Consider the following 20,741-nt stretch of genomic DNA (forward strand, 5'->3'; position numbering starts at 1 on the left):
TGTGTATATATATATATATATATATATATACATATATATATATATACATATATATATGAAAAGGTGTTACACATCATAGGTCATCAGAGAAATGCAAATTAAAACAGGGAGGTACCACTACACATCTATCAGAATGTTCAAAATCTCGATCAGTGATGACACCAAATACTGGTGAGTATGTTGAGCAACAGGAACTCCTGTTTATTGCTGGTAGGAATGCAGATGGGTACAGGCACTTTGGAAGACAATTTGGCAGTCTCTTATAAAACTAAAAATACTCTTACCATACCAGTTGCACATCTTGGAATTTACCCAAAGGAGCTAAAAACTTACGTCCATACAAAAAGCTACACATGCATGTTTATAGCAGCTTTGTTCATATTTGCCAAAACTTGGAAGCAACCAAGATGTCCTTCAGTAGGTGATTGGATAAATAAAATGTGGTACATCCAGATAATGGTATATTATTCAGTGCTAAAAAGAAATGAGCTATCAAGCCATGAGAAGACCTGGAAGAACCTTGAATACATATTACTAAGTAAGAGAAACCAAATCTAAAAAAGTTGTATGATTCCAACAAAATGACCTCAGGTAAAGGCAAAATTATGGAGACAGTAAAACAAGATCAGTGGTTGCTAGGGGTTGAAGAGCTGGAGAAGGGTGGATGATAGGTGGAGACCAGATTTTTAGGGCAGTGAAAATAATCTGTGTGATACTATAATGATGAATACATGTCATTATATATTTGTCCAAACCCATGGAATATACAACACCAAGAGTGAATGGTAATGTAAACTACAGAATTGGGTGATTACAATGTGTCAGTGTAGGTCAATTCTAACAAAGGTACCTCTCTGAGAGGGAGGTTTGTAAAGTTGAAAATGGGGGATGCTATGCATGTGTGGGGGGGATATATGGGAAATATCTGTATCTTCCTCTTAATTTTCTGTGAACTTAAAACTTCTCTAAAACTTCTCTAAAAAATTGCCTTTTAAAAACATAAATTAAAAAAACATAAATCATAGAATAGCAAATGAATTTTGTACTTGTGAGGCTCCACTTCAAACTAGGTGTCCTTTGGGGCACCTCGGTGGCTCAGTCCCTTAAGTGTCTTCCTTGGGCTCAGGTCATGATCCCAGGGTCCTGGGATAGAGCCCCGCATCGGGCTCCCTGCTCAGTGGGGAGTCTGCTTCTCTCTATCCCCCTGCCCCTCCACCCCATTCATGCTCTCTCTTTCTCCCTCACTCTCTCTCTCTCAAATAAATAAAATCTTTAAAACAAAACAAAACAAAAGTAGGTGTCTCTTCTCCTGCTCCAGCTCTAGAGGGGCAGCTACTTACTATCCAGTAATAGCCCAGAGGTTCCATGAGATCACATAGGCCTAATATGGTCAATTTCCAATGTTAAGAAAAATTTAAGAATCCTCATTTTAAATGAAACTCCCTTATAATTCAATGTTGACAACTAGTTTGCAAATGTAAATATTTGTTGAAGATTCAAACAAACAAAAACCAAAGAAAATAAGCATTCTGACTCTATTTTACAAACCATCCCTTCACTGTGTTTGCAGTAAAATCTCCCCATAATCTTACATGCGACTTCTACAAGTGATGAGTTGCCCTAACTTGAACATATTTTACCACATCAGATAACTCTATACTGAGGCTCATAGTAAAAACTTGTAATCCGATACAGTGTTAAGTTTCATAAAGGCAGGGGTCTGTCCTATCCACAGACTAGAAAACTACCTGGCATATAACAACCATGAAATATTTGTGAAAAACAAAAACAAAAAGGGGCACCTGGGTGGTTTAGTCAGTTAAGTGTCTGACTCTTGATTTGATTTCAGCTCAGATCATTATCTCAGGGTCATGGGATCGAGCCCCATGTGGGGCTCCACACTGGCCAAGGAGCCTGCTTTGAATTCTCTCCCTCACTCTTCCTCGGCCCCACCCTCCAACTCGTGCTCTCTCTCAAAAAAACAAAACAAAAAACCCCTGCACAATATATATAGTCAAAAACATTAAAAATATATTTTAAAATTTACATAAATATATATAATGAATAAATGATAGAAGTAGACCAACTGACATCTATAGGCCCCGTAACCCACATGCTAATATCTGTTCTCCAAACTAATAGGAAGTTTTCCCCACAGTCTCTTATATGTACTCGGTCTCAGGAAGGAATATTTTGAATTTTGCTGGAATGCCCTTGCTAAATTTCTCATTTCAGTGTAGTCACTTTAAAATGCTAATTAAGGAATTGTAGTCTGAATTCAGGAGCTGGAGCCATCTTATCCATCTCTAGTATGAGAGATAGAACTAACAAAAGTTATAAAAGGCAACTAGCTTTGCTCTAAAAATTGTAGAATTTATTTTTAAGTGATATTACTAGGTCTGAAGCAAATCATGATTTCTTCAATGTCAATAGTGTGATACTGATCCAATGCCATTCAGCTAATTTTTTCTAATTATGTCATATTTTAAGATGAACATAATTGAGAAATTTTATAATTTAAGACGTTAGCCTTTTAAGATAGGAAACTTCATTTTTTTCCTCTGAATATGCTTTTTCAGCTCTGATCCATTGCCCTTGCTGTCAAGGCTGCCTGGATGCTCTTCAACTTTCCCTTTTACTGGCTCCATGAATCTTTCTATGACACTGCAGCATTGTGAGGGGCCCTTTGTATGATAGGTAATCTGTGTACCTGCTTAAATTGCCTGTTAGACTGTCTGCCTCTTGAGGATTGTGACTATGTCTTGTCCCCTATTATATTTATAGCTCTTACCCAACCAACTGGTCCATTATTGATGTTCAATAAATATTTGATGAATGAGTGAATAAATGACTTTCACTGGACTTAAGAAGGTAGCTATTACAACTGTGGATTTGAAATTGTAATGCTTAGCACTGGAACATATAGGTATTTCCTTCACTCCTCTCTCATCCAGTCTGAGAGTCATCAGAATTCTATTAACAAGAATTTCAGCATTTATTTAGAATGATGATAATGTGAACACCTAGATGCTATCCGACTCATTATCTGTTAAATTCCTTTCAGCATGATTTTAACAACACTTTTAATATGCTGTGTTTGGATTAAAAAAACATGATATGCACAATAGCATTAATCCAAATATTTGATTAAACATAATACCACGTTTCCCTGTCATTAAAGATAACAGATAATTTATTATTCCTGTTGTAATTATATTAATATTCTAGCTAAATGAGTCTATTTAAATCTAACATTGAACTCTCACTTTGGCTGATTAATATACACCAATAATTTCTTATGCTGATTTACCATGTTTTAATGCACTATATCCTTTTTTTTCAAAATGCAGAGAATCTTTATTTTCTTCTGGATATACTTATGAAATAAGAATAACATCTGAAGAATCAGTAACTAATACTCATCTCTACCCTACACATTTTCTTAGGAGTATATCATGCACATAATAGAACCTTAGAGGTTTCTGTGAGATATTTAACATTATGGGGCCCCAAGGATGCATTTTAACAACAGCAAATATTTCCCTTTTGGGAGAGGGGATGTTTCATAATGTGTAATAAGGCATTGTGTTTTCAATCTTGGAGGTTTGTGGGTAATGAGGAGATAAAAAACAAATAAAATAACTGGAAGCAGTTTGTTTAATGTTAAATGCAATAAAGAAGTAATCTGAACCCTGAGCATTGGCTAGCATGGGGCAAGCCTGACTAGAGGGTTTTCTAAGTTATAGATCAGTCAGCCCCTCAACCACTGAATTAGTAAGTAAGCAGACACCAGCAGATGGAAAGAGCTGTTGATTGGTGCCTTGCTTCTTTCATTTCTTTTAGAAGCAGTTAGTTTCTCTTGGTGAATTAAGAGCTGAAAGTAATCTGCAAATTAAAATAATATAGAAACTTGAGTTGTCCTATAGACATAGCAATGTCATCATGAAAGCAAAGGGTGTAGATGGGTGGCCAAGGGCTGTTCTACAATGCAATGTCTAATTATAACTGATGTTCTAGATTCTGTGACACAAGTCATAATCCAATAGACAAAAGATGAAATTCTAGTGCTTTCAAGCTCTCCTGGGCAAGATGACCTTTCTTGAGAAGGAAAATGTTATAGCTCCAGTTAATAGTCATGTTCCATTTCACCATTACAACAGTATGTACTTAAGTTTATAGTTGAGGGGATTTTAAAAATTCAGAAAATGACTTATAAAGGAGAACAACACTATTTTAATCAAAACACTTATTCAAAAGGACAGTTCTCAGATCAGTAAAATTTCTCCTTTTCTTTCTCTTTTTAGCCTCATCTTTTTGCCTCCCATGGTGATGACTCACAATCCCTGAGTTAATCAATTTGCTTTTATTAGCTAATTCCATTTAATTTCATAATCATTCAATGACATGAATTTGTCCAGTTCAGCTGCTGAGGCAAAGCTGGTGGGAGGAATACATAAACTGGCTTTGGGATCTAGAAATTTTAGGCTTCTTTGTTGCTTATACCACTTACATATCTGGATTTTGAGACTGAACAAAGCTTTTTCTAGCAAGATATTTGGTGAGACAACCTTAATCTTAAACCCTATTTCTTGGTTCCTTTCTTTGCTTTAGGTAATGCTAAAATGAGGGCCAAGTAGTGTAACCTTCACAATATTGATTTCTTTAGAATACCCAAAGCCAGTATAGAAGGTTATGCAGTCAGCTGTTAGCTGGAGGTTCTACAAAGAAAAAACAAAACAAAACAAAACAAAAAAAACAGAGCCAGTAAAAGCCACCAGAGACTCTTCCAAAGAGCTTTAGGGATGCTTCACAACACTTCCAAGGAAGAGAACTGTATCATAGTTTACGGTTAAACAGTGCAAACACAAGACAGGATTGTTTGCTAAACTTGGGGTAAATTAAAATGAATAACATGTCTAAAGAGGAATTATTATAACCATTTATTGAATATTTTCTTCATGTTTATAAAAAGAAAAAAGTTAGTTTTTCACATCATTATTTTACTGATTCACTTAAAGAAAAATGTGTATTCAAATTACATTAAAATGCCAAAGTGTTTTCAACATGCTCAATAACATGAGGTCCACAAAAAAATTCAGTTTTTTCTTTTATTTACAGACTTTTGATCATATAAATAGCATTCCCCATTGTAGGACTTAAGTTATATGTAATTTATTTGAAGCAATGTCTGTGTCTGTTACATTGACTAATATGATGCTATTAGACCAATGGATTAAGAAACAAAAAGCTTTGTGGATGAGAATATGATGTACATTTCCTGCAATATCTTCATTTCACTGTTTTCTGGCTTTCTTATTAATACAATAGCGTTGGTCCACCCACTTTTTTAAAAAAGATTTTATGTATTTATCTGAGAGAGAGAGAGCACACACATGAGCAGGGGGAGGGAGAAGCAGACTCCCTTCTGAGCAGGGCACCTGACACTGGGCTTGATCCCAGGACTTTGGGATCATGACCTGAGCCAAAGGCAGATGCTTAACTAAGGGAGCCACCAAAATGCCCTGGTCCATCCTTTTTTTAACTGTCAGTCATGCTAAGTCCATCCATACGTGTTCTGGAAAACCTGGGTTCTCTCCTCTTTTAACCTCACACTGATACTTAAGAAGTCAAAATGAGCCTATCTGAAGGCTAACATGTTTGTCATACATATGGGATGAAGAAGTCTGTTATGTTCTGCTTTGCTAGGTACTGCTTTGAGCCATGACAATGATTATTGTGGAATTTGAACTGTCATTCCTTGTGGGATCTCTCAGCTCCCATCATTCTTCATGGCTACAAACCCAGTCTCAATAACATAATTCCAATTCACTTTAATTCAAATCAAAGAAATTTTACTTTCATGTATAAATATTGTCCAAATAGTAACGCATATGGTAGTCCTGTATGACATATAATCAGTGTATTTTATTATTTATTTTCTAAATTGTAAATTGAAGATAGATATGTAAAACTTTTATATCAATATTAAAAGTACTACATATTAATGTTATAAAGTTTGACCAAAGTGACATAAATTAGAAAATTAAAATTTTTCATCATTTCTGTATTTAAAGGCAACTACTATTTACCATTTGTGTTAGTCAGCAAGGGATGCCATCACAAAATGCCCCAAACTGGATGGGTTCAACAACAGAAATCTTATGTCTCACAGCTACAGAGGCTTGAAATCTAAGATCACAGTGTTGGCAGAGTTCCTCCTGAGAGCTGTGAGGGGGAATCTGCTCCATGATTCTCCTAGCTTCTAGTGGTTTGCGGGCAATCTTTGCTGTTTACTGGCTTTGATTACATCATCCTTACTTAATGCCTTCTTTGTCACAGGGCATTCTACCTACTTGCATGTCTGTCTCTAAATTTCTCCTTTTAATAGGAACAATAGCCATATTGGATTAGGGGCCCACCCTACTCCACCTTGACCTCATCTTAACCAATTATATCTGCAATCACACTATTTACAACTAAGGTCCCATTCTGAGTTTCTAGTGTTAAGACATCAGCATATGAATTTTGGGGTAATGCAATTCAACCCATAACACTATTTCATTATGTATATTTTGTATTTCTTGTGCTTATGTAGTATAATTGTCATAATTTACTAAGCCCAGATGTACCAGTGACTACACAAACCAATAATTTCATTTTATTTGAGAAAATATCAAATAAATCATACCACTATCACCATTCTACTATTGAGGAAAAACTTAGGCATAGAGAAAATAAGTAATTTTCCCAGTGTCACAGAGCCAAGTACTGAAACCTGACTGTAGAAGATTCATGTTATACCTTCTGTTTTATAACCTGAATCTTAAAAGTCTCTTTGGTGTTATATAGGCCATTTGTCATGTAAACATCCTGGACTTAGTATATGATAGAAGACCGAAATGGGTTCATATTAAGAAATGACTATATCCAGAACTATCTGACAAAACAACCAAGGACTTGATGCTTTTCCCACGACCTGTATTCATAAGTTTGGATTTCCAGATACTGGATCCACATCTTACTAGTTGTGTCAGTTTGGGGCGGGGGTGTGAATCTTCTAGTAACAATGATATAATTGCTTTGCTTTGGTGTAAAATTTCAAATAAATATCTAGATTCTGATGGTAAAAAATCAATATTCTACCATATTATTTCCCATTTGTCAGCATCATATCCAGGACCACTGGATGAATTTCAAGTAATACAAATTTTCTAGAATAATAAATATAAAGAATCTAAAATAACATTTAAATGTTCTACTATTGAACTATATGAACTATTATTGGTATTATTTTTCATTTTATAAATGAGGAAAATTGGGCACAGAGTGTATAAGTTCTTTGTTTCAAATCATCCACATATTCAGGGCCAAGTCTGGGATTTGAACCCACATCTACCTCCTTTGAGAGCCAAAACTCGTGTTCTTTATCACTTTATGTGATAATAATGTGCTATAATGTATTTAATGAAATTCCTCTCCCATCCTTCAATCATTTGAATGCCAATTATGCAATAACCATTATGCCCTGTTCTCCTTCATGAATGCAAAACTAATCCAGAGAATTACAGTATTATTTAAGGGACTAATAATTCTTCACATTTTTTTAATTCATAATAGCACAGGATTCAAATGTATTCAGTAAGTAGACATATACATATTTATTCTCCACAGATAATTTAATATTATACCTTATAATGTTTTAATAGTTATAAGAGATCAGGGTGCCTGGGTGGCTCAATTGGTTAAGCGACTGCCTTCAGCTCAGGTCATTATTCTGGAGTCCCGGGATTGAGTTCAGCATCTGGCTCCCTGCTCAGCGGGGAGTCTGCTTCTCCCTCTGACCCTCCCCCCTCTCATGCTCTATCTCATTCTCTCTCTCAAATAAATAAATAAAATCTTTAAAAAAATAGTTATAAGAGATCAAACCAATATGTTCTTTCAGAAATATACTAATCTTCATGGACATTTTTCTTTCTAAATGCAAAAAACAAACAACACACACAAATAGAATTTAAGTAAATGTGTATATAATTAAATGAAGAGTGGGAACACAAATGAAGTTTTTACTTAAGGCAGAGTCATGAAGTGTAAGAGTTCTAGCAAGTGAAAAGACCTGCAGAACCATAATAATTTTCCTCATTACCAGTTTCCAAACTTAAAGGAGGACACGTTAGAATGTGACCTTTGTTAGTGATGGAATCTTTGTGTGATTTTTTTCTCCCTAATATCAAAGTTTAACTCAATTGAATATGTTGCCTTAATTATTTCCCTATACAAGATAATTAAATTTTATAAAATATCTATAGAGATCACAAGCTCAAATATTCATAAATTGAGAAAATAAAAACTGAGGCAGGCCACCTTCTTCATATCTTTTATTTTGTCACCGTTTAGAGAGATATGTGTATAGTAGCATATTTCTATATCGTAAGAGAAAGAACAGGGAAAATGTAATGACATAAAGCAGGTTACCTTCAGCCTTGGCGTTTAGAGATACACTAAGGTTGGGAAGGGATTATGGAAATTGAAAAGTGCATGGCCTTGTGTAAATCAGGAACACACTAACCAGCTCCTTTGTTGATGCCGGGCCTACTGTTGCCAGTGTGTCTGACATTTGAAGATAATCTGGAAGACCATATTTTATATGAATTTTTCCAATTTTTAAATGTTGGCTAAAAACAGTTATGCACCAAACAAAATAAATCTACAGGCTAAATCTGTTCTTTAGATCGCCAGCATGAAACTTCTGAAATATTGGCTTTGGTTTGAAACAGTCTGTCAGCTGTTTTTCGGAACAGAGAAGAAAATTTTGAAATAGCATCAGTCAAAACCCTATTTGTGATTCAGTTGTCAAAACTGGTCATTTATTTGTTTCATCTTAGATATTGGTCAAAGGGCACAAACTTGCAGTTAGAAGATGAATAAGTTAAAAAAAAAAAAAAAGAAGATGAATAAGTTATGGGGCTCTACCGCACAGCATTGTGATTATAGTTAACAATTCTGTAAAAGGTACTTGAAAGTCGCTAAGAAACTACATCTTAAAGATTTCCACCACAAAACAGAAAGGATAATTATGGGACGTGATGGAGGTGTTAACTAATCCTAGGGTGGTAGTCATATTGCAACATATAAATGTATCAAATCAATGTATTGTATCCCTTAGGCTTACACAATGTTATATGTCAATTATATCTCAATTAAAAAATAGATACTCAGCTATGATAGCTAAGTCATCTTCATCTCTACCTGTTCTTCAGAGATCAGCCATAATGATCTCGTCTAGGTATAAAGCAGGTCATGTCAGTCATTTGTCCCAAACCACTGAGTTGCCATCAATAGTAAAAGCCAAAATCTTCTCACGGGACTTGCCCCCACTAACTTTCTAATCATGACCAGGACTCCAATGGCTCTTATCTCTCCACTATAAATGTAAGCTATATGCGACAGAGATAGCCATCAGAATTTTTCACTAATGTATCTTCTACAATATTACCAAATCAATTAATTCACGTATAAATTTCTATAATCTATACACATATACAACATAGATGCCCATGCACATCTCTCAAACTGTTATTGATTATAGAGACTAAACAGAAATGCAAAACAGCTACTTTTCTTAATCGTAATTGTGTTTTTGCTCATTTACAACTATAATAATTTAAAATAAATTTAAAACTAAAATTATTCTGAAGCTTAAAAATAAACATCAACCAATTATTAGCAAATATGACTCTGACATTTGTGGGAGTCATTGGACAAAATGCATTGAAAAACAGGTGAACCTTTGACCAATACATGAGTTTCTGAGCCATCAGGAAGAAGTCGCAATACAAAAAGGGGTACTTGTCATTGATATAATAATGAAATTCAGTTATGAATGACAATTTCTGAATTGTCTAGTAATTTTATGTTGTAATATCACAACCAAAATTATTCACAAATTTAGTTGTGCATGGTGTCATTCAGGATAAGTTAGGTGACGTGGTGGTTCCAAAGACATTTACAAGCCGCTGAACATGTCCACAGCTTATTTTTATTTATGCTCCATATCTCGTGTGGCTCAGGAAGGGCAAGAGATTCTCTTCTCATTGCGGTCCCTCAGGGTTGTGGAGTGAGAGGGTTCATATCAATATATGCTTTCAAAATCTGGGCAGAGGGGAGGGAAAGTGGTGAAGTACAATTAATTTTTGAAAATTTCTATGCACAACTGACATTTCATTAACCTGAGCAAATGGTAGAGACGTGCCTAACTTCAAAGGAGATATAAAAATGCAATAGTATCCTCTGCTTTGATGGAAGTAGACAAGAAGTAGAACTGAAATATGTGAATATGTATGAATGGCACTAATGATAATGCAAGGGTATTTAAAATGTGATAACGAAATTTTGCTGTAGGTAGTTCCAATGAAAATAAAGTTATGGGCAACTTAGTGTTGAAAAAAAGGTTCAGTTTTTGACAGATCATTGTGAAATCCCACTGTTCAAATGCCACAAGAAACATACTGGTAGATAATAATAATGATGGATAAAGTTTAGTGAGCTTGCTGCAGCAAGGGAGGGCACAGCCCGGAACAATTGTGGGGCATCACAATGAGGGAGTGACAGTTAGAGGGGCTAGTAGGCTTCCAACAGGATGTGTGCTCGTGCTGGAAATTATCAGAAGTTTTTAAGGCAGCAGGGGACACTTCTTGACTGCACAGTGTCCAGAAGTGGGAGGAATTCTGTGAGTAAATGCAGGACTAGGGTTGTCATTGCTGAGGGGGCAGCTGTCATTGCTATTAGCAGTGTGACCCTGTTGCAGTCTTGCCTGTGTCACAGTTCAGTCCAGCTCACAGAATGGGATTGCTCCATCCCTTCCTGTATTCCGTAAACATTATTTATACGTGGTTGGGAACACTGTGTCCTGGTTGCCAGCAGAGCCAGAAGAAGCAATTCTGCTTTTCACAGAAAGTAGTTTAGAATTTATTATGTTCCATACAACTTTGTCATCATTACAGCCAAAAAAAAAATAAATAAATAAAGTTTATTTTCACATGATGTTAATAGGTGGGAGTGGGCAAATGTCCTCTTAGGTTTGGTGTTTTCGCTGTGTCTTCAGTTCATTGGTTAGGTTAGTGCTAAATAATGAAAAGAAAATAGAGATTTGGACCAGACAAGTGAAGCCTGGTAAAAAATGCATGGACCTAAGAATCAAAGACAGTTATGGACTTGATACAAGTGAATTATATAAATTTAGCAAGTATATAAACTCTTTTCCTTCCCTTTCTCTATTGCAAAACACTAACCTTATCTACAGATTGATGATTCAGTCAAGCAATTCGCTGATGTTTAAGCTAAAATGTTAGCATTTCCAAATGCTAATATTAAACGATTCCAAGTCACTTCTCTAAAATAATATCAGCAACAAAAACTCCATGTGAGAAATGTATTCTTTTACCTTTTGGCTACTTTTACCCATTTTTGCCATCTCCTACCCCCAGCCTCTGGCACCTATCAATCTGCTCTCTTATCAATGAGTTCAGGTTTTGTTTTTTTCTGTTTTTTTAGATAAAAGGTTACAACTGCCTATTACAAAATAAATAGGTTTTAGGAATGTAATATACAGCATGGTGACTATACTTAACAATATTTTATTGTATATTTGAAGTTGCTAGGAGAGTAGATCTTAAATGTTTTCATTACAAGAAAAAATATTTTGTAATTATGTGAGGTGATTGTTAAGTAAACATATTGTGGCAATCATTTTGCAAAATATACATATATCTAATCATTATGTTGTACACCTTGGACTACTACAATATTACATGTAATTATATCAATAAAATTTGAAAATAATTTTAAAAAAGAAGTGTGTTTTTTGGTGACAGCAATTCATGATTTTTTTTTTAATTTTCATTAGATACAAGCTACATTTCTCTGTGTTTAAACCCATTTGAGTAGCTTAAAAATAAATACAAACACACATACACAGATATATGCACTCATAATGTTACTATAAAGAAAGATCAAAAGTTATTTACAAAGAAAATTATATGAGTAAGAAATATATTAATAATGGAAATGTTCGTAACATTTGGCATGCAGTAAGTATACTATCATATATAATATAAACTATTTCCATGTGAAATAAAAACAATGATGCCTGCATCTTTTATCAAATAAAATAGGCTAAGTTAAAACCTTTTTTAAAATTGTTAAGTTTTTTCAAGTTAAAAAGTATATTCATAAATAATAACCTAAAAAGGTGGGAGAGTGAGAGTCCCAACAGAATATAAGGACCCCATAGATGTGCAGCTCAGCCACATATGAGTGGCAGGCCATGGAGCTGCTCATGGTTTCTAAGAACAAGCGGGGCCTCAAGTTCATCAAGAAACTGGTGGGGATACACATCTGTGCCAAGAGGAAGAGAGAGGAGCTGAACAACATCCTGGCAGCCATGAGGAAAGCAGCAGCCAAGAGGTGAATCCGCTCCACTCTGTACATGATCAAATCTTTTTGGAAAAATAAAATTAATTAATAAAATAATATTTGCAGTTGTAATTGATTAAGGATCTTGAGACAAGGAGATCAACCTGGATTATAAAGGTGGATCCTTTATACATTTATAAATGTATATATTTATACATATATAAATGAAGGACATTTATACATATCCTTCAGGGAATTACAGGAAGATTTCACGTCACACCACGCCACACACACCCCCGTACTCCCCCCCCCCCGGCCTCCCCCCTCCCCCACCACACACACATACTCAGGAGAAGTGATGTGAAAATGGAGTAAAGAAAGACCTGGAGATGCTGGCCTCAAAGCTGGGAAGTTTGGAGTGCGTGGCAACAAGACCATGAATGCCCCAGCCACCAGAAGTTTGGAGGAGACTAGGAGTAGATTCTCCCCTACAGCCTCCAGAGGGAGCCCGGCGGACACCTTGATACGAGCCCAGTGATGATTTCAGAATTCTGGCCTCAGGATTATGAAAGAATAAACTCCTGCTGTTTTAAGTCCTCAGTTTATGTTAATTTGTAAGAGCAGCCACAGGAAACTAATATAAGCATCATATGCAAAATAAAGTTTAACACTGTATAGATTCAGATTATTGAAATAGGTTATAAAAATTATGAGAAATCGGTTATTTTGACCTTGCCATTCTAATATAAGCTCAGAGCCTCTTAGTAACATTGCTGTAGCAAGCAAAGATAAAACAGTGAGGATCCTTTACAGAGATGAGGTTTTTGACAGGCAGGGTTTATTTTTTGTAAATTTATAAAAAGCTAGTTATATTATTTCTGGAAAAATTAGAATAATTATTTATAGAAAGCACCATTAATTAATTGTTTTCCATTTTGAGGAAAGTTTTGATTTTCCCACAGGAATTAATCTGAGTGATAGCTGTCTTCATATCCATTAAAAACTAGTTAAACTTCTGGAAAGTAGGCAGTGTTATTATAATGCTCTATCCTTGAAAACAATATAATTTACCAAAAGGAGGTTATAAAACAAAACAAAACAAAAAACAAAGTCATCTATCCTTAAATGCTAGGAAATGGTCATAACCTCACACTACGAACTTAGTAACCAGATAAACTACTATGTAATCCCAGTTAAAAGAAGATGCCTGACAACTGAGTTGACAAGGCTACCATTTAATGATATGAATAGCTAGCGGGAGAAGTAGGCTTCAAATGCCAGGTAAAAAAAAAATCTATTTTTTACATAGTAATTTCATAAGGATAATTAGACCTCAAAATTAACATGTAAAGTGGGCAATTTACTATATAACTAAGCAGTTCAGTCAAAATATACCTTTAGGACACATTGGTGTCTGGTTATAATTTGTCTAAGACTAGGAAGAGAGTATATACGAAGCAAAGAGAAGGAGGTCTCCTGAGAAGACCATGCATTATGTCACCATTAACTATTGAGAATTGGCTGTATATAGAATTGACCTCATACAAACAAAAGAAGAAAAAGAAAGGGATACATGCAAATAAAATGCACTAAATGGAAAGAAAATGTAGATACCATGTAAAAACCAATAAACAAAAATTGGGAAGAAAAGATTTTGTAGAGTAACTTTCATTCTCTTAGTTACGAACAAGAAAAACAAAGCAAAACAGAAAGCATCCAGGAACTCCATTAAAAAAAAAAAAAAGATAAGACAATGGACTATGATGAAAATTGAGCCAGGCTAACTAAGGAAATAAATTAAGGAGAAATAACACAATTGGATACAATCAAGGGTAAATAAAGCAGAAAAGGGAGAATCAATAGTGTAGAAAGACAAATCAGTTTTATGGAAGACAGGCTTAAGAAAATCATACATAATGTGAAAACAAAGGGCAAAGAAAGCCAGCCAGTTTATATAAAGAACACAATAATTAAGGACAAAGAAATCTGAAATAGTGGTATTCTAGCTTACCTGAAAGGAACAAAGGCAATGAAATATGAAATAGTCAAATTAAAACAACAACAAAAAGAAAATTTCAATGAAGTAAATGAAAATGTGAGTCTTTAACAAAAAAATATAAAATGAAAGAAATCTGACTATGGCAAAATTTACATTGATCCCAATTATTCATTCTTCCTTGTGTTCAGAGCCTTTGTTCATGGGACTTTGTAGTTCTTCCCACTGGAGGTGGAATTTACTTTTCTGCTCCTCTGATGAGGGACTTGACCATGAGACTCACTTTGACCACACGCATATGTGAGGAAAAGGCAGTGTACAACATTTATGCTTAACATCAAGAGACATCACAGTGCCTCTTGTTCCTCTTGAGCTTTTTCCATCCCCGTGAGAATTTTATCTATGCCCTGGTGTCCAGGCCTCTCACTGGCACCTTCCAATCCCCCACTCAATGGTCCAGAGGGTATGATAAACACGATGCAGACATGAGCCCAAACTGCAGCTTAGAGCCATATCCAGCTAATCCCAGCCTATATCCACCAGCCCCCCCCGGCAAACCCACCATCATGTGATCACATGTCAATTACTGTTTTAAATCAATAAATTTTTAGGTGAACTCTTACATGGCATTTTTGTGGCAATAGTTTGCCTTCATATTCCCTACATAGTGTACTCTTCATACCCCTACCTGATATTTTTTGTAGATACCTTATCTATTTATCTGTTTACCTGTTTATTGTATCCACAATGCAATGGGAGTTAGGGTTGAGGTCTTGGCTGCTTCTGCACTGCTCTACACTCAGCATCTCAAAATGTATCTGAAAGGAAATAGTCAATAGACTATTAATAAATATTTTGATACATTAATAAACAAATGCTAGTAGTCAAGCAAATATCTAAATAGTTTTAATGGAAGTCCCTAACCAACCTCTCTATGGAAGCATAGAATCTACACAATTTCCAATAAAATCTACTTCATGTCACCCTCTAGACAACTGGATAATTAGCAGAAATAAAAACTACAAATATCAGAACAGAACAGTATCAAAGTGCTGGTGGTAGCACGGAATGTAGTTATAAACATAGAATTGTGTTAAACTAACACAGATAATTACAGATATGAAGTTATGTTGTAAATTGTGAAAAATTCACTATCATGAAAATCTTATGACAATTTGTCTACAAAAAGTCTGAGATGAAAATCTCAAACATGGAAAAGTGATTTGAAAAGGTAGTAGAAGAAGGTATAAGTAAATTATCATTTTAGTTTTTATAAAGAGAATCAGTATTCCGCTTGGTTTCTAAGGTTGATAAATCAAGAAATATAAAGATTGATAAAAACATGTACATAAAATTCTGTGAATAGGATGAAAGTATTGTATAATTTCCAGACTATCACAAAGAAATAGAAATGAAACAATAGTACAAATCATAAAGCACATGCTAGAAAACAAAGGCAATTGCTAGGAAACATTAAAAACCAGAAAATCAAATAAGATGATGAAGTAGAACCAAAATTTTAGTCCAAATCAATATATACAAATGTAATAACTTCACACTCAGGGTTATAAAATTAAATCCAACTACATAGGATTATTACATTCAACCCTGTATTGTTTATAAAGAGACCTACCTAAAACCAAATGATTTAAAAGCATGAATGTAAAAGAATGGAAGAGATGAAAAATTCAAATGAAAAGAAAACAGTTTCCACAACGTAAAGTAAAAAATAGTAGCAAAATACATAAAACAAAACAAAAAATGCTAGAAATGCAAGAAGGGCAAAAAAAGTGTATTTGTCTCCTTTGACAAGTCAAGCAGACAAAAGAGTTTGTAGAGTAGCAAGCTCTTTTCTACAGAAGGCCCACCAAAGGTACAAAATTTCACTCTCCTAGGGAGATGGCGAAGAAACAGAGAAAACCGTACCTGTGAGGCCAGGCTACTACCTGAATAGAGAAGTTCTAAATAGACCTATTTTAATTTAAGTCAAGAACACAAGAAAGACAAAGAAGAGCTTAAAAATCCAGGAACATTAGAAATAGTAGAAACTACATCACAAACAATTAAACAAAAATAATGGGAAAAATGTACAATGCTATATGAAAAGGGACTCAGAATACATACAGCAAAGCAAAAGCATAATTGTGGCATGTTTAGAAAATAACTATAATGAGCCCAGCACATTTTCCAAAATCTATGGGATATGGCCAAAGTTATACTCAGAGGTAAATTTGTAGGCTTAAATATTTTCATTACCGAAGGGGAAGAGTGAAAATAAATTATAGAACTCAAGAATTTAAAAAAGAGAACATAAAAACAAATTAAAATAATGGTACCTAAAATACAAATGTGGGAGGGGAACATTTTTGGTTAAATTGGGTAAGAAGAACAGATTAATCCAAAAAATTTGTTCCCAACCCTACTTGCGGTCCTTGGAATATATTAGCGTACAAGTGTTTTAAAATCAAGGTCCATTTAATTCTTAAGGAACAGCTCATCCCAATCTTATCAAACTCTTTCAGACAGTATGAGTTTAAAAAAAAATGCAAAACAAAAAAACTAAGAGGCCAGTATATACTCTAAATTCATACTAAAAGAAAAAAAAAGGAAATGATAAATATAGTTTAAGATACCTTAAATATTAGTATTGACCAAAATTGATTATTATACTCTAATAATTCTCTACGAGAAATTAAAATTAAATATTAGTTTCTTAAATTTTAAAATAATAAAGTGTTTTATTTAAATTCAAGATATACTTTTCTTTTTCTTAAAAGTCCATAGCCCAAACGGAGTCTAAAACTATTCTCCCCAATTCCTTTTTCTGTTGAGGCCCACATGGATTCCATCTCAAAGCTTATGTTCTTTCCACAGCTGGATCCTCTGTAGTTTTGCTTGGTAATTGGTAAAGTTTCTCCAAAGTCTCTGACTTGTAACTGGTTCAACATGAAGCCTGTAGTGTGTCTAATTATATATTTAAACTGCCAAGGTTAGGTGTACAATTTAGTGAATTTTTCAATATGTACAGTCATGTAATCATTACCCCCACGATGAGCTATAACATTTCCATCATTCCAAAATCTTCCTGTAGCACTCTTCAGTCAACCCCGGAACTCTGACAACCACTCAGCTGCTTTTTATTATTATAGTTTTGACTTTCCAGAATTTTGTATGAATGGAGTGTTAACATACATACACTGTTTTTGTCATCTTCCACTTTTAAGATGCATCCATGCTGTTCCTTGTTTTCAACAGTACATAATCTCAAACTGTAAACAACCCAACTGTTCACCAACTGGTCAATAGATACATAAAAATTAATATACATTTATACAATGGAATCATTCACATTCTAAAGAGACCAAAATATTAGGAACAAGATTATTAGAGGGCTAACCACATAACCACCAAATTTGGTAGACAAATCCTTCTTGATCCTACATACTCCAGGACCCAGTACTTAGCATTACTAAAGTCCAAGACAGAATTTCATTCCTATACAAGGAAAGGAGTACAGAAATATGTCTTTGGTTTTAGCCAAAACCCAGAAATAGACAGTCAGTCTGGAACACCAAGCAGTCTGTGCCAGTTGTCTGGAATCCATGATGAATTCATTAACATTCAATTAGGAAAAGTCCCAACAAGAATTTAATTTTGTCACAATACATTTACCACATCTAGAAGCCAGCCATTCTATGAAATCTGCCTCCTAGGCAAGGTTCTCACATTTGTTTCAGCAGGAGAATCATACTCAGCAGATTTCTGAACCAGAGCTGCTATTACTTGAAGCCTGAGCCATGGTGGGTAGAAACTGGGGGTGGGGTGGACTTGTATGAACCAAACTTCAGTTATGTGCTCCTCAAAATACTTTTTCCCTCTATTTTCAATTCTATAAATTGCTCAGTAATAATTCCTCTGGGCACAAGCTGTATCTGCATCCCTACTTACTATAATTCTCTTGTCTTAAAATACACTCTAATATTTTTGTGGAGTATTTTTCATTCTTGAGCTTGTGGACAAGTCTCTATATCCCCCCACAGAATGCTCTGCAGCCCCAAATGCAGAATGGAATTTGATTCAGTGTATTTAGTCATGTCTACATAAGCCTAGCTCTAACAATTTAAAGCTAGAAATTCCCCTGTGCTCTATAGAACAAGCAAATTCAGATGCCTTACATTTTAACTGCAGTAGAAATTGTTCTGCACATAAATGCTTAAAAAGACTAGAAATATCCATTTTTTTTTACCATCAAATCTTTGCTTCAGCCAAACATTCCCAGGAAATCCTGCACCTGTGTTGCAAGCTAGCAACAGCCTGCAAAGTGACACTGCCTGAGCCTGCAAGGGTGGCTTTGGGACTGGGACTGTGATCTTAGCCACTGGTAGGGCCAGTGTTGGAGAGGCCTCCCATGACTGTTGCTGTCTTTATGATTATATTCCCCCTTCATCTGTGCCCACTTTCTAAGGTCCCTGTAACACTGTGATATACCTGAGAGGCTCTCTCAGCCCCAGTACAAACCACTCATCCCTTTTTCTTTTTGCTTATACCCACTTAAACCCATTCACCTGTACGTATCTACCTTTGACATTCCTGAGGAATCCAATATCTTCCCTAAGATTCAAGTACTTTTTCCTACCTCTCTGCTTTTATTAGCATAGCTGTTCAACTGTGGACAAAACATCCATTAACAGGAGTCACCATCAAATGCAAAATACCACATAGGCCAAGGCTTAAAACCTGTAGTCCAGATGCCACTAAAAATCATTAAAATCAAAACTCTATTCAAATCTTAAAAGTCTAAGGCCAAAACCCACATGACTAGGCTCCACAAAAAAACCTCTCCTCCTGTATATTTTGTATTATATTTTGTGTTCTATTCCATAGTTATTTCCAGTCATGCAAAAGGTATTGGTGTCTCCTAGGGTACTCCAGAAATAGTTGTATATAAGTAGTAATATTAGGTACTGAGTCCTGGACCTGTACCTTCCCTGGTGAGGTTCTAAAAAATTTGAAAATTCTAAGAGTGACTGGTTAGGTGGAAGATAGAATATGGCCATTATTTTTGATACCAACTGGATTGAGGAATGTAGTTAGTATGGAATCCAAATGGGCCTCTTAACTGAACTCAAAAATTAAGGAATTATATTCACCCACTTACCAACATTAGGCCAAAGAAATGAGCTCCATGTAGGTAGTCTGACCAAGTGATGTTTGTAGCATTGAGAAGCAGAGGAAATCCATGATTTCTATTAGCACACAGACGCTAAGATAAAGAGAATAGCCTGGGCTACACATGCCATTTTTTTCTTCCTAAATTTCTAATCAGCTAAGTCACTGCAGTAACTCTAGGGAGGAGTGATTAATGGGAAAAGAAGTGGCAAGAATCTTACTGCTATTCGAGCACCATGCATACAGAAGAAAGCATCATGATTGCCAATAATTTCTTCCAACAAGTTTAAACAAATTCATCACAAGACAACTTATTGTCTTTGAAATATAGATCTGTGGTCTCTTAGTTGTTCAAAAGATCTAGTATGGGAGCCTGGGAGGCTCAGTCATTAAGTGTCTGCCTTCAGCTCAGGTCATGATCCCAGGGTCCTGGGATGGAGCCCCACATCAGGTTCCCTGCTCTGCGGGAAGTCTGCTTCTCCCTCTCCCACTCACCCTGCTTGTGTTCCCTCTTTAGCTGCTCTCTCTGTCAATTAAATAAATAAAATCTTTAAAAAAATTAAAAAGATCTGGTAAAATTGAAAAATGAAAGTTATCTATATATTCTATTTAAGATTATCAAAATTAGATTGTATTTTTCCAGTTATAACCATATTTAAAATAAATTTTAAAGAGAATACAGAGCTCCCTTTCTCTTCAACGTGGAAAGCTGCAAAAAAAAAAACAAAAACAAAAACAAAATAATAATCCACTAACTAAGAAAAGGATGGAAGAACTATAAAATTGGAGTGATAAACCCCTCCAAGGAAAGAAGGGACACCAGGGACTGGCTCATGTGTGGCAGAACATGGGGAGAGGACATGGCTGACATAGATGAGTAAGAATAAATTGAGCTAATGTTTTAAATAATTGTCAAGCTCTGCGCTCAGCACAGAATCTGCTTGAGATTCTCTCCCTCTGTGGCTCCCACTCATGCTCTCTTTCTCCCTAAAAATAAATAAATCTTTAAATAAATAAGTCTTTAAATAAATCTTTAAATAAATAAATAAATGTGACAAGGATGAGTATGGTTTAGAGTGATAGTATAGGACCTTTTGGAGCCCCAGAAAAAAAAGTGGAAATCGTACTAGTTGCAGGCTCTTTTTCATAGATCTCCATTAGACGG

The 20,741-nt window shown here is 35.1% G+C and overlaps 2 long non-coding RNA genes across 4 annotated transcripts in view; one reads left to right on the forward strand and one right to left on the reverse strand.

Moving 5' to 3' along the window:
- LOC141372462 (uncharacterized) overlaps nucleotides 1–20,741 on the forward strand; it is a 76,540-nt gene that overhangs the window by 17,466 nt on the left and 38,333 nt on the right. The window contains exon 3 of one of the 2 annotated variants that reach the window (XR_012377724.1): nucleotides 2,580–2,799. The exons of the other annotated variant lie outside the window; for it this stretch is intronic. This is a non-coding gene — a long non-coding RNA (uncharacterized lncRNA). Of the gene's footprint in view, nucleotides 1–2,579; nucleotides 2,800–20,741 lie in introns of those variants that run through there. 2 annotated transcript variants of the gene reach the window in all.
- Nucleotides 1–20,741, reverse strand: part of LOC112835920 (uncharacterized) — a 91,416-nt gene that overhangs the window by 3,134 nt on the left and 67,541 nt on the right. For both annotated transcript variants that reach the window (XR_003211335.2, XR_003211334.2), the window contains exon 3: nucleotides 15,137–15,225. This is a non-coding gene — a long non-coding RNA (uncharacterized lncRNA). The remainder of the gene's footprint in view (nucleotides 1–15,136; nucleotides 15,226–20,741) is intronic.

This window comes from Callorhinus ursinus, unplaced genomic scaffold, assembly GCF_003265705.2.
Source record: "Callorhinus ursinus isolate GAN/ISIS: 27379988/994484 unplaced genomic scaffold, GSC_fseal_2.0 scaffold4, whole genome shotgun sequence".
Lineage (NCBI taxonomy): Eukaryota > Metazoa > Chordata > Mammalia > Carnivora > Otariidae > Callorhinus > Callorhinus ursinus.